At 35.4% G+C, this 13,228-nt stretch overlaps 1 protein-coding gene across 3 annotated transcripts in view; it reads right to left on the bottom strand.

The window, feature by feature from the left end:
- Nucleotides 1–13,228, bottom strand: part of EMCN (endomucin) — a 157,237-nt gene that overhangs the window by 139,496 nt on the left and 4,513 nt on the right. The gene's annotated exons all lie outside the window — the stretch shown is intronic.

The raw sequence follows: 13,228 nt of genomic DNA, 5'->3' as shown, positions 1-13,228 counted from the left end.
TGTCAGCTGAGGCAGAGATGACAGCACTGAGGTAGAGTTCTCTAGGACAGCTCCCTGACCCCACCTAGGACCCTTATCCCATGTGAAGAGTAGTTCAGAGACTCCCTATCCTTCCCCTGTTCTCTAATGACAATTAACCCATTTCTAACGTATTTAAAGGGGCTTTTTTTAGGAGGCATTGCAGAGCAATATTTAGGTGAAGAGGGAAGATGAAAAGTTAATCAAGACACAAATTGTATTGACTATTAGAGTGTAATCCTAATTCTAATTGGCTAGGGTGACTGCCTTTTAAAACCTAGAACCTGTTTCTCACATCCTTAATGTGGTAGTAGGAATAATAGATAGAATGTATATATAGCTTTCTTAGATACTTTTATCTGATCCTCAAAACAATTTTGTGAAGCAGACACCATTACCATTTTACAGATGAGAGGGAAAGGAAAGGAAAAGAATGAACATCAATGGAGTGTCACGTACCATGTCATGTACCAATAAATATCATCTCATTGGATCTTCATGACAACTTTGGGAGACAATAAGATTATTATGCTCATTTTTCATCTAAGGAAACTAGGCAGGCAGAGATCATGTATCACACAGCTAGTTTGAAGCTGGATTTTGTTTGTTGAACTTCTTTTCCTAACTCCAGGGCTCAGTGGTCTATCCACTGTGCTACTTAGCTGATAGAGAAACTGAGACTGAGAGAAATAAAGTGAGGGTCACAGTGCTAGTAAAAAAAAAAAAACAGAGCTAGGGTTTAAAATCAAGTCTTCCTGACTCCAAGTCCAACATTCTATTTACTACTATTAGTATTACTATTACTATAACTACTACTACTATTGCTACTAAAGGGGCTGCAGGAAAAGCTATCTGACTGATCTTATAAAAACTTTATCAAAAAAATAAATCCACCAGAGTTCCCTAGCTGAAATTAACTAGAGTCCCTCTCCCCCACTCTGAATCTTCTGAGATTCAAAGGTCCCTCCCAGGCACAGGATTAGTCCTTATATAGACCAATCTATGTCTAAAAGTAGGAGGCATGACCCCTCCCTAGTATGGAACTGGTTCAATTCAAGACCAATCCCAAGCCAAGAAGCAGTAGGGAGGGACCCCTGAGGTATGCTGGCCACAACATTTTGAAACGTACAGTACTATCTAACATTTAAATAGCATCTCACCTTCTAAATTCAGGCCCTTGTTTTGTCAAGAATATTATCCTTAAAGACATTTAAATGTCTTCACTTTCCTAAGTAACAAGGTTATAAAGTCACTGACCTTAAAATTATAGGAATTGGATAAATTGCTGAATAAGTTTATTATATTCCAGGCTCTATATTAAGTGCAGAGGCCTTAATGAGAAAAATGAAATGATCTCTCTCCTCAAGTTTACATTCTAAAGTTGCTGTGATCCAGTCATTCAGTGGTGTCCAACTCATCATGACTTCATGAACTAATTTATTTATGGAGTCTTCTTGGAGAGGATGCTGGAGTGGTTTGACATTTCTTTCTCCAGTAGATCCTGGATACATACTAAAAGGAGGACATAATACACATTTAGAAAAAATATATATAGAATACATATGTTTTAAAAATGGTGGCCAGGGAAGAAAACTTTGATTTTTAGAGTCAACAGAACCATCAGGAGCCATAGGGCAATGTTATCCACCCCTTTTCTAATAGCAAAAGTAATATTCTTTTGATTATTGTTCCCAGAGTAAAAAGTAGAAAACAAGAGATCAGAAAGTTAGAGGCCTGGTTGATGGCTGCAGTTTTTTAAAAGGATATTTCTTCTGAGAAATTCTATGAAATAGGACCATTTTCAGGGAATAGACAACTGGCTTTTGAGCTGAAAAGAGTCTCATGTTGAAGTGGAGAAGAGTGAGAAAATTTGAACTTCATATTTTGTCAGATACTCTAACACTTAGGAAAGGAGTCAGAAGAATGTTTTGAATATCCAGTAAAGGTTTTATGTAAAATTTGAATTCTGCTACTCAAACATATATGCTTTCATTTACCATTCATAGAAGAACTAGAATCTTATTTTCATTTGTTTGAGAACTGAAATTGGTTCCTCATTGAATATCAGGCCAGTTTTCTTTTTAAACTTTAAAAATCTTAGTAAGATCTAAGGTCATATATTAACTAGACTTTTCTAGCCTATTTAATATTCTTTAAGGTATATTTTCCAACTTCAGTCATATTTTATCTTCTTATTTTCTCTCATTTTTTATTCTCATTCTAGCTCCCATTGTGTCCTATAGGTGGTTCCCAGTGAAGCTCCTACCCATCAATCTAAGTCCTATAATTTTTGACTGAACCTCTGTCTCCACATTATGTTGCCAACATGCTATCTATCCTTACTTCCCTCCTTCAGAGGAACCTTGAACTCTTTACCTGGGAAACTAGGCTCTGATAGATGAGCCCTCACTTTTTTTTGCCTGGAATTAGACCTTCATGGCACTTTCAATTGTCAACAAACCACACTGCCAAATGTGTCTTCCATCTCTTCCAGATTCCCTTTGTATGATATATTATGAGGATAGGACTAAACCATTGATTGTATATAAGTGCTGAGAGAGAGTGAGGAGTCATATCTACATGGAAAGTTTGGATGACTGTAAGAATTCTGATACTCTCAACCTGAATAGGGAAGTTCAGGAAGAGGGGAAGGTTTGGAGGTAAAATAATCTATTCATTTTGAGACAAGTGAGTTTAAGATGCCATTAGGACATTCAGTTAAAGATGTGTTAAAGAGAGTTGGAGATGTTAGACTTATTGACATTAGAGAGGATAGGAATAGATCAGCATCTCTGAGAATTTTCAGAATAGAGATGATAATTGAAATCATGGGAACTTACAAGTTCTTTAAATACAGTATTATAAAGATGGAAAAAAAGGTCCAGAATAAGTTGGAGACTGAGCTGGATGAACATCCAAATTCATGGACCTTGGGTTAAGAATTCTTGCATTTACTTTCTATGGCAAAGAAGAGAATGATGAACTAAACAAGAGACAGAGAATATTTTAATAAGAAATGAGGGAATCTCAGCTACATAAAACTAAAAAGCTTTTGGGCAGCTAGGTAGCATAGTAGAGAGTGCTGAGTCTGAAGCCAGGAAGACTTGTTTTCCTGAGTTCAAATCTGATCTCAGACACTTACTAACTTTGTGATCCTGTGCAAGCCACTTAAACCTGTTTGCCATAGTTTCCTCAATTATACAATGAGTTAGAGAAGGAAATAACAAATCACCCCAGTATCTCTGCCAAGAAAACCTCAAATAGGGTCAAGAGAGTTGTTATATAAAAACAGCAAAAAATCTTTTGCCTGAATAAAATAAATGAATATAGAAGAGAAATGATAGAGTTGGAAGAGACTTTACATCAAATATCACAAGTAAAAATCTAAAGTGTGTTGTAAGACATTGACTCAAATATGTAATACTAAGAGCCATTCTTGAAAAAGTATAATGAGTGGTGAAAGAACAGAAACAAATTTTTCAAAACAAGAATTGCAAATGAAAAATCACTTTTTTGGAAAACATTCTCTGCATCACTAATAGGAAGAGAAATGCAAATTATAAATGCCTTTCAGGTTTCACCCCATACCATGCAAGTTGTCAATGAAAGAAGATAGGAACTATCCATGTAGAAAGAACTGTGGATAGAGAAGTTTACAGATATACCATTTTGGGAACGTTGAAGAGTCAAGTCATCTAGAATATCAATTTGTAATTATATAATAAAAGCAACTCATCTCTCTACATCTTTTTTACTCTGGGATATCACCCCAAGATGTCAAAGACAAAAGCAAAAGTCTAGTAGGTGCTAAATAATCAAAGACATACTCATTGTGGAAACAAGTGACTGGTAATAAAGGGATATCTATTGATTGTGAAATGGCTGAAAAAGTATAGCATAATGTAATGAAATCTTACTGTGCTATAAGAATCGATGAATATGGGGGATTTGAGGATTTGTTTTAAGATCTTGTGAACCAAGGCATTGTAAAATTAGCATAACCAAGAGTACAATACACATGGCTGCAATAACATAAGGAAGCTGAACTCTGAAGGAAGTCTTTAGAGAAACAGGTAATGAAGCAAAAGTCAACTGTGGTTGTATACACCTATAATCCTATTAGATGATGTCTTGAACTCTGGGAATTCTGAGCAGCAATGGGTTGGGTGTCTACATTAAGTCTAGCTCTAGTATGTTGATTCTTCACTTGTGGAGGACCACCTTATAGTTCTCAAAAAGGAGAGAAAGAGAGACAGAGACAGAGAACAAGAAGAAGAAACAAAAATAGAGTTTTATCTCCTATTCCTCGCAGTACAGAAAGTACGTACATGGTGTAGTGGATAAAGCATTGAGCCTGATCAGAGGTAAATCCCACCTGAGATACTTCCTAGCTCTGTGATCCTGGGAAAGTTACTTAACTACTGTTTGCCTCAGTTTCCTCATCTATAAAGTGGACATAATAATAGGATCTTCCTCTTAGGATTGTCATGAGGATCAAATGAGAAAAAAAGTTATAAAAGTATTATGCAATATATACATTTTAGGCATTAATATTGTTATTACCACTACTATAGAATATTATATACCTTGTCAGATATGGTCATGGAATTTGATGTTTTTTCCCTGATTGTTTTTCATTGTAATGTGAAAGTTTTGGTATGTAAGATGAGTCATTAAAATGATTATCATGAGAATATGGCAAACATCAGTAAAATGTGTTTTAAAAAATGAAAAAAAAATAGTGGTTAAATGTGGAATTCAAACTTAAGACAGTATTGAGTAAGGCTTGTTGAATGCTTGTCATATGGAAAGGTCATGCATGGCCCCTGTTTCTTGTTTTCATTATGGCTTCTCAATAGATGCACATCTACATGGTTTTTACTCATTTTTCTTACCTCCAAGTGTGGACTGTCTCATTAAGGGAGTTCCAGGGCCTCCTCTATAAACCAGATGAGAAGGTGAAGGGCAAACAAGGTCATTTTTCTGAATGTGACTGGTTTTCCAGTTAGTAGGAGAGAAAAATGGGAGAAGGAATAACAAGAGGAAGAAGAACAAGAGGAGGAAGGAAGAACAGGGCCTTGAAACCTCCTGGAAGAGCAGCTAATAAGAGGGAGGATAAAGGAGAATTTCCTGACATCCTGATGATGATCATGTAGTTGTGCCTGAGATTGAGAGAACAGCATGAGATTGACTGTCCTGCTCTTTGTAACTGTGGGGTTAATGAAAGGGCAGGAGTGGGGAACAGAATGTAAGGGAAAGTATGGACCTTGAAATCATGAGAAACTTAGGTTCAAATTCTGTCTCATATCTATGGGACTGTGGATTAATCAACCAATTTCTCTGACCTTAATTTTCCCATGTTAGGTGGGAATTTTAATACATTTGATTTCACAGGGTTGTTGTGAGAATCAAATAAGGAATTTCATGTAAAATTGTTGCTGTTTGCTACACTAAGATTTTTGGGACACCCTGTATTTAAGGTTTTTGAGGGCACTTACATGAATTTCTTTGTCTTTTAAAGCTACAGTCTCTATGTACCAGATATTATTGAAGACACATACCTCAAATCACATGTACAAATAATGCCACAGAATCCGGGTCCCTTACTTTTGTTGGCTGCTATCCACAAGCTCTTAAAAAGCAGAGAATAATCTTTCCCATGAAGAACAAACACTTTCCAAGAGCCCTATCTGAAAATATCCAAAGGAAGTAAATACTATGGAATGGACTTGACATTTCCTCAGGTGGAGGGGTGGGGTATATCTAGAAATAACAGGATGAAATTAAGCCAAGATAACTTCAAACAGAATGTACAGAAATGTGTGGAACAATGAGATCAGAGAAATAGAAATGCTTCAATGATATCTAGTGTAAACCTTTCACCTTATAGATGAGAAGACTGAGCCCCCAAACCTGAGACATTTCACCCAAAGTGGTGCATCGAATTAGATTAGTGTGTCATAGAAGAGGCAGCCTAGCAGAGTGGGCAGAGTTATTTTTTGAAGTCAGGAAGACTTGAGTTCATGTCCTAACTTGGACTCATACTGACAGTGTGACCCTAGACAAATCACTTAATCCTCAGTGTTCTAGGCAAAAATAACAATAGCTACCATTTGCACAATGCTTTATACACACGTGTATAGACATGTATGTATGTGGGTGATGTTATTGTCAAAAGCTAAAGTTCATATTGGTAAGCTAAAGCTGTTATAACTATAAATGATCTAACGTTGGTATTGAGTATTGATAGCCAAATGGTTATAATAATATATTGATATAATATATCAATATATTATTAATTAATATATAATATATAATAAATTAACATATAATATAAATAATATAATAATACAATACTGTTATAATAATAACTATTATATTATTAGAGTTTATATATTATAAATAATTCATATACAATTATATATGCATATATATAAATAAGTTATAATAAGCTAAAGCTATCAAGGGTTAAACTATTTGCAGGTGATGGATGGAAGGTCAGAAGCAGTTTAATACAACCCTTACTTATTTGTTCTATGAGAAGAGGTAGGGAGTGGAAATAGGAGGTTAGAAATAGGAGTTAAGGAATAGGGCAGGATATCTCTTAACCTTATTCTAAAAACCACTAAATAAAATCACCCCCAAAATTAACTGCTTTCTTTGCAGAGTCTTCTTGTCTACAAAGTAGACCTCCTTAAATTCTTCTCACTGTCTCATATAATATTTCTCTATCTAACTAAAACTCTGCTAAACAATGACCTTAAATTATAAGAAACTCCTTAAGAAATTCTTCTATCAACTGTCAGTTAAAAGCAGCCTGTCACACACAGACAGTTTTGCAGCTCCCCTCAAAGTGCTTTGGAGATTACACCTTAGAGTCAGAGCTATCTCCCTCAGAGTACTGAGGACCTCCCACCCCAGTAACTAGACTCGTAAGTAAAAGTAGTAAGTCTTTCCTTATTCAACCTCCTTAAATCTGTTCTTCTCAGCTCCAACTGCCATGAGCCACTGTCTTCTAATAAGTGAAATTAAGAAATTCCTTAAAATAGTGTGTATACTACACATACACACAATCTCACTCGATCTTCAGAGCAACTTTATGAGGGAGGCAACTCAATTCCCTAAAACTATGAGAGGTGATGCATTGACATTGTGGTGAGGAAAACCTGCCTCAGAACTTCCTTACTGTGCAATTTTGGATAAGTTGCTTAATCTATCTCAGTCTTAGTTTCCTCGCCTGAAAAATGGGGATAATAGTAACATCAACTACCCAGAGTTGTTGTGAAGATAAAATGATTTAATATGTATGTAAAGTGCTTTGACAACTTTAAGATACATACATATAAGATTTTATTGTTATTATGAATGTGTTAATAATAATTATCATTATGAGGCAGAGAGGTGGACAAGATTTGTGGAGAGAGATTCAACTGGGTGTTTTCCATACCTATGAAACCATAGGTCCAATTCTTATCCCTTTTATCATAGAAAAGGAGCTACCACCTGGTTCTCTTGCCTCCCAATCCAAAGCTATCTCAATATAAGATTAAAATGTCTAACCATTCCTTTCACAGGGAAGATGAAAAAGCTCAATAGTCAAGAATGTGAACCATGGAGCTAGAAAGGTCATTTAATCGCAAGGGGTCATTCAGGCTAGCTCTCAGAATCCAAAGATTATAATTAAATTCAGAACTCAATATATATCTGGGAAGCTATTTGCTGAATTGAAGCTCCAGATACATAGCAAATGAAAGGATCTTGTTGGGTATGTATGTCTCTGCTATTGAAATGCTGTGATTTCAATATTTACCCAAAGAATAGCCTGCCAGAGTCTAGGCCAGGATCCCCACCACAGGTATGGTACTTAGGAAATCAGAGCATCACATTTTTCCTCCCTCAGTGAGCCTGACAAGAGTTTTGCTTTCAATATTGCTTTTCAATGGGTTATAGCTCCTTCCTCATGGGAAGGTAGCTAATTAATTCAGGCAGGCACTACACATTTTCTACCACTCCAACAGTAATGTATTATCAGCAAAGAGGGGAAGAACATGTCCAGAAAACTAAACAAGCAAACACCCTTGATGTCGGGCAGCAAGCTAAGTCAACCTTGACAGCACACCAATGTTTCCCCTTCCTTAACCCAGAAAATTATTCAGGTTCTCTCCATCATCCCCTTCCCCAACCCACAGAGCATCTAGGACAATAATACACCAATGTTAATTTTTAAGAGAAGATCATTCTCCTAATATGAGAATGATCAAAAAAAAAGAAAGCAAAAAGGCTTTAACTTATTCATTATTTATCTTAATTTTTCATTCTAGTACTTTCCCTGTGATATTTATTTCTTATTTATCTTGCATGTAGCTTGGTTTTATATGTTTGGATGTCGTTTACTCTATGAAACTGTGAGGAAGGACTGCTTTTTTGTCTTTCTTTGAATTCCCAACCTAATAGATGCCTAATAAATAAATGTATATTGACTGACTGCACTTTCCAGTCAGAGGACCTGGAGTTATTTCCTGCCTCTGATATTTATTGACAGTAAGACCTTGAGCAAGTCCTTCATCATTCTCAGCCTCAGTTTTCTGCATCTATAAAGTGAAATATTTTAAATAACTGGTTTCCAAAGTCCCTTCCATTCACATGTCTGTGATCTAAAATTAACGGGCGTAAAACATCTCTGAACAGTCCGAGATAAGATGATAAAAGGGAAAAATGAAAAAAATCACAAATATCCCCCTAAAGGATCTAATTTATTATTCAAGCACTACTTTAAATATTACATTTAATCCAGCTCTGAATAATTAATCATGCTATAGAAGGCAATTCTAGGTTAGTGGGTGCTCTTCAAATTAGATATCCTTAGAGAGGGATCTTAATGGAGATGTTTAGTTGCTAAAAAAGAAACATACATGTTTTTATCCATCTACCCAAACCATGCAGGTGGTGCCCGTTTGCCTGTTCATTTGAACTAATGGTCAGAAATCTCAGGTTACTCTCCATGCTCTGTCCTGGACCCTCTTCCCTTTTTGTTGTATCCTATCTCACATGGTGATCTTAAGAACTTCCTAGGGTTTTGACAGATTTCCTGGAACCAGCTTATAAAGACCCTTAAAAACAACAGTCTTACTTTCTATCTTTGAATAAATTGGTTCTAAGGCAGTAAAGCCATAAAGGCTGGGCAATTGGGGTTAAATGACTTGTCCAGGGTCACATAGCTAGAAAGTGTCTTGGTCCACATTTGAACCCAGAACCTCTTGTCTCTATATCCATTGAACCACCTAGTTTAAGAAAATTGTTAAATTTTCCAGATGAAAGAAATTGGAAAATGCTACAAATTGGGTCTTGATCCATTGTTTCATTGGTTTCTAGACTTAAGGAAAGTGATGTAGAAAATGTTACTGTTGCATATTAAACATAACGAGTATCATGTGTATATTTTTTTTCTCCCCGGAGAGTCAGTTATCAAATATTTACCAGTACAAATATCAGTTAAAATATTTTTATACAGATAATTCTCAGATTCACATCTAGTCTTTGTTGATATCAAACTATAATCAATTAAATATAATACTCTAATTGGGCTTTCAGGAAATTCAGTGTTTCTAAAACAGAATTCATTATCTTTCTAGCCACATTTTCCTCTCTTCCATTGTTCGGAGTACCACCATATTTCCAGCGGTCTATGTCCACTACTTCAAGTGTCATCTCCAATTCCTGAAAGTTATTCTAATCCATTGCCAAATCTTATCATATCTGTATTTACCACGTTTCCTCATAAATCTCCTCCAATTTGCTTTGCATCCACACTACAACCTTTGTTCTGGCTCTCATCATTTTGTGCCTAGATTGTTAACATAGACTTCTAAGAAATATCTCTTCAAATTTCTCATCACTCCAATCCATCTTATGCTTAGCTGCTGAGTGCATTCAACTGACAACATCACAGTTCCACTCAGTGAATTGCATTGGTGACCTGTTAATTCCTGTATCAAATATCAAGTTTCCCATTGGGCATAAAAAGCTCTTAGTTTTTCCTCTTTTTTTCCTATCTTTCCAGGCTTCTAGTGGGCTATGATACGCCATTTCTGGTCTCACTATCTTTGCACTGATTATCCTCCAGGTTTCTTATTTTCTCTGGCTTCCCTCAGTACTCCTCTCAAATTCCCCTTCTGAAAGAGGCTTTTTCTAATGCTTTAACTGCTGGTGCCAGCCCTTCTATATTACCTTCCACCCACTTCTGCATTGATCCTATATGCATCTGGTTATTTACATGTTGTCTTCCCCATTATGATGGCAGCTTCTTTGTAGTATCTGTCACTCCTTGAAACTGGGTCAAAGTTAAGTAAGTGCTTAACAAATTAGGGAAAATATATTATCTGAACAATTGTCTTGAATGTTTGAAGTATGGTAGACATGCTAGTGAGTTTGTTCTTCCTAGTCAAGATATTTGCATTCTTCTTCCTTATGGTTTTCTTACAGCTTAGGTAACTTCTGCTACTCTAAAAGCTCCAATGGCTCCCTATTGACTCAAGAATCAAACATAAAATTCACTTTTTAATTTTTTGTCATTTTTGTATTTACTCATTTATTTAATTCTTCATTTATCAATTGATTGGCCCTAGAAATCCATGAAAACCATTTTCACTAAAGTACAGGACTGTTATCTCTGTTAGTGGAGAGACAACCAATTCTGATCACATCATAAATCTCTGAAATATGAAGTCAATAGGGAGTTGAGCACTATTACTCTGACCCTAACTTTGGTCTGTAAGCATAGCTAAAAGCAGTCCATTTCTGAGTTATTCAAAGATTTGGGGACCGTTGGAGGAAAATACTATTGCTCTAGGATAACCCTTGGAAAGATTATCTATCCTATCCTGTCTCAAAGTCTTATTTTATAGTTTGAAAAGCACTTTGCACACAGCTCTTGTTTATAAAAACAAAGGTGTAATTTTAGGATTTAGTGCTCATGCTTTGTTTAACAAAACCTGATTTTAAATGGACAATGGTATTTTTTAAATGAAATGTTTCTTCTCTTCAGTTGTTTATTTACTGTAAAGCTGAGTATGAAATAAAAACAGTAATGAAAAATTAAAAAAAAAAGGAACTGCATCTGCAGTTCCTTGGGATTGGACATAATTTGAGGATTGATATTCTGTGAGCTAATTTGAATGGACCATTTCCTTACTTGACTTGGGCCTGATATTCTAAAATATTATCAGAGTTGGAATCATAATATCATAGATTTTGAGTGGAAGGTACCTTGAAGGTTATTTAAATTAACTACTCATTTTATAAATGAGGAAACCAAAACCCAGAGAAATTAAACATAGATTTTCTAGGGTTACATAGGTAGCAAGATAGGAGGATTAGGATTAGAATAAGACTATGAATATTAAATTTAAAATGTAATTATAGGAAGCAGCTGGGTGACTCAGTAAATTGAGAGCCAGACATAGAGGAAGGAAGTTCTGGGTTCAAATCTAGCCCCAAACACTTCCTAACAAGACTCTATGAATCTTTAATTTTTTTTAATTAATTGATTAATTAAGATATTTTTTCCATGTTTATATGATTCATGTTCTTTCCCTATCCTCCTCCCATCCATCTCCCTTAGCCAACATGTAATTCCCCTGGGTTTTTTATATGTCATTGATCAAGACCTATTTCCATATTATTGATATTTGCACCAGGGTAATCATTTAGAAGGACTCTATGAATCTTATCACAACATATCTTCCCCTGAAATGGATGAGAAAGCAATTATTAAACACTTATTATGTTCCAGTGCTATGCTAAGTGCTGAGGTTAGATTTTATTTTTCTTTAAGAGAGAGACTCTGTCCTGGAGAATATCATATTTTCTTCTGAGTCATTATTTTTATTTTTTAATATGTAATGTGTAACACAATAATATATGTGATTTGTTATAAACATGTAATAAACTATAATAAAATGCTTATCCAATAGAAACACAGTCATATTATCTATGTCTAAAATCTAAACCTCATTTCTTCTCCTCCCTCCCACCTCTCACCTCACATTTTAATGAGGTAAGACAACACATATATAACATACGTGTCTGTGTGTACATGAAAGTGGCTAGGAAAAAGAAGCTTTGTTCTGGGGAGATAGAAGAGGTAGTATGCCCAAACTGACAATAAGCAGATAAAAAGATGTCCTGGGGGAGGGCTGGATGGGATGTGAAGATGAAGCATGATCTGGTGTCTAGAGTCAACCACAGCTCTAGGGCATAAACAGACTACTCTACACTCTCTCAGTGATCAATTATCTGGGTTGGACCTTGGGGCAAGAGCTGTAGCACAAATTAGTACAGAATTTACACAATTAACTACAATTGAACCTTTTTAACTAGCCTGCTGTCCTGATAAGCAACACAAAAAGAGCAAAATCAATAAAAACCAGCGTTTTTGACTAGCATCTCTGTACAAATCATTACAGGCCCTATCTGATCAGATATGGAGCTATTATAGAATATTCCATATCTAATCTTGGCTTGGTCACAGTAAGAGGAGACAGGAGGAGAATGCTAGTTAGGGGATAAAAGACACAGAAAGAGAACCTGTATAAAGGCATATCTTACTTATTTGTACTTTTCGCTCTATTGTATTTTGCAAATATTGCAATTATGGGATTTTGGTGTTTTTTTTTGTTTTTGTTTTTTCAAATTGAAAGTTTGTATCAACTCTGTATCAAGCAAGACTGTTAGCATCATTTTCCCAATAGCAGATACTCATAGCATGTCTCTGTTTCACTTTTTGGTAATTCTCACAGCATTTCAAACTTTGGCATTATTATTATGTCTGTTACAGTGACCAGCAATCAGTGACCATTGATGTTACTATTGCCATTGTTTTGGGATGCCAAAAACCTTCCTCATATAATTAATGGTAATTAATTATATATTAATATATATTAATAATTAATAGACAAATATGTTTTGTGAATGCTCTGAGGATTGGTCTTTTCCCTGACTCTTTCCTTCTTCTCAGGTCTCTATTCCCTAAACACAACAATATTGAAGACTACTATATGAATGTAGTTGGTCAAACAGTCACAGGGTTTGAAATGACTAGCTCCAGATTTGAAAGATGTTCTACTGTGGATAAAATGCTATCAAACAACTTCATATGCAGCAGAGAAAATTTTCATGAAAGGAAGAATCAACCAATGCAGCAAACTGCATC

Source organism: Monodelphis domestica, chromosome 6 (assembly GCF_027887165.1).
Source record: "Monodelphis domestica isolate mMonDom1 chromosome 6, mMonDom1.pri, whole genome shotgun sequence".
Classification (NCBI taxonomy): Eukaryota; Metazoa; Chordata; class Mammalia; order Didelphimorphia; family Didelphidae; genus Monodelphis; species Monodelphis domestica.
The sequence above is the reverse complement of the archived record's forward strand: the minus strand, read 5'-3'. Positions and strand labels throughout refer to the sequence as shown.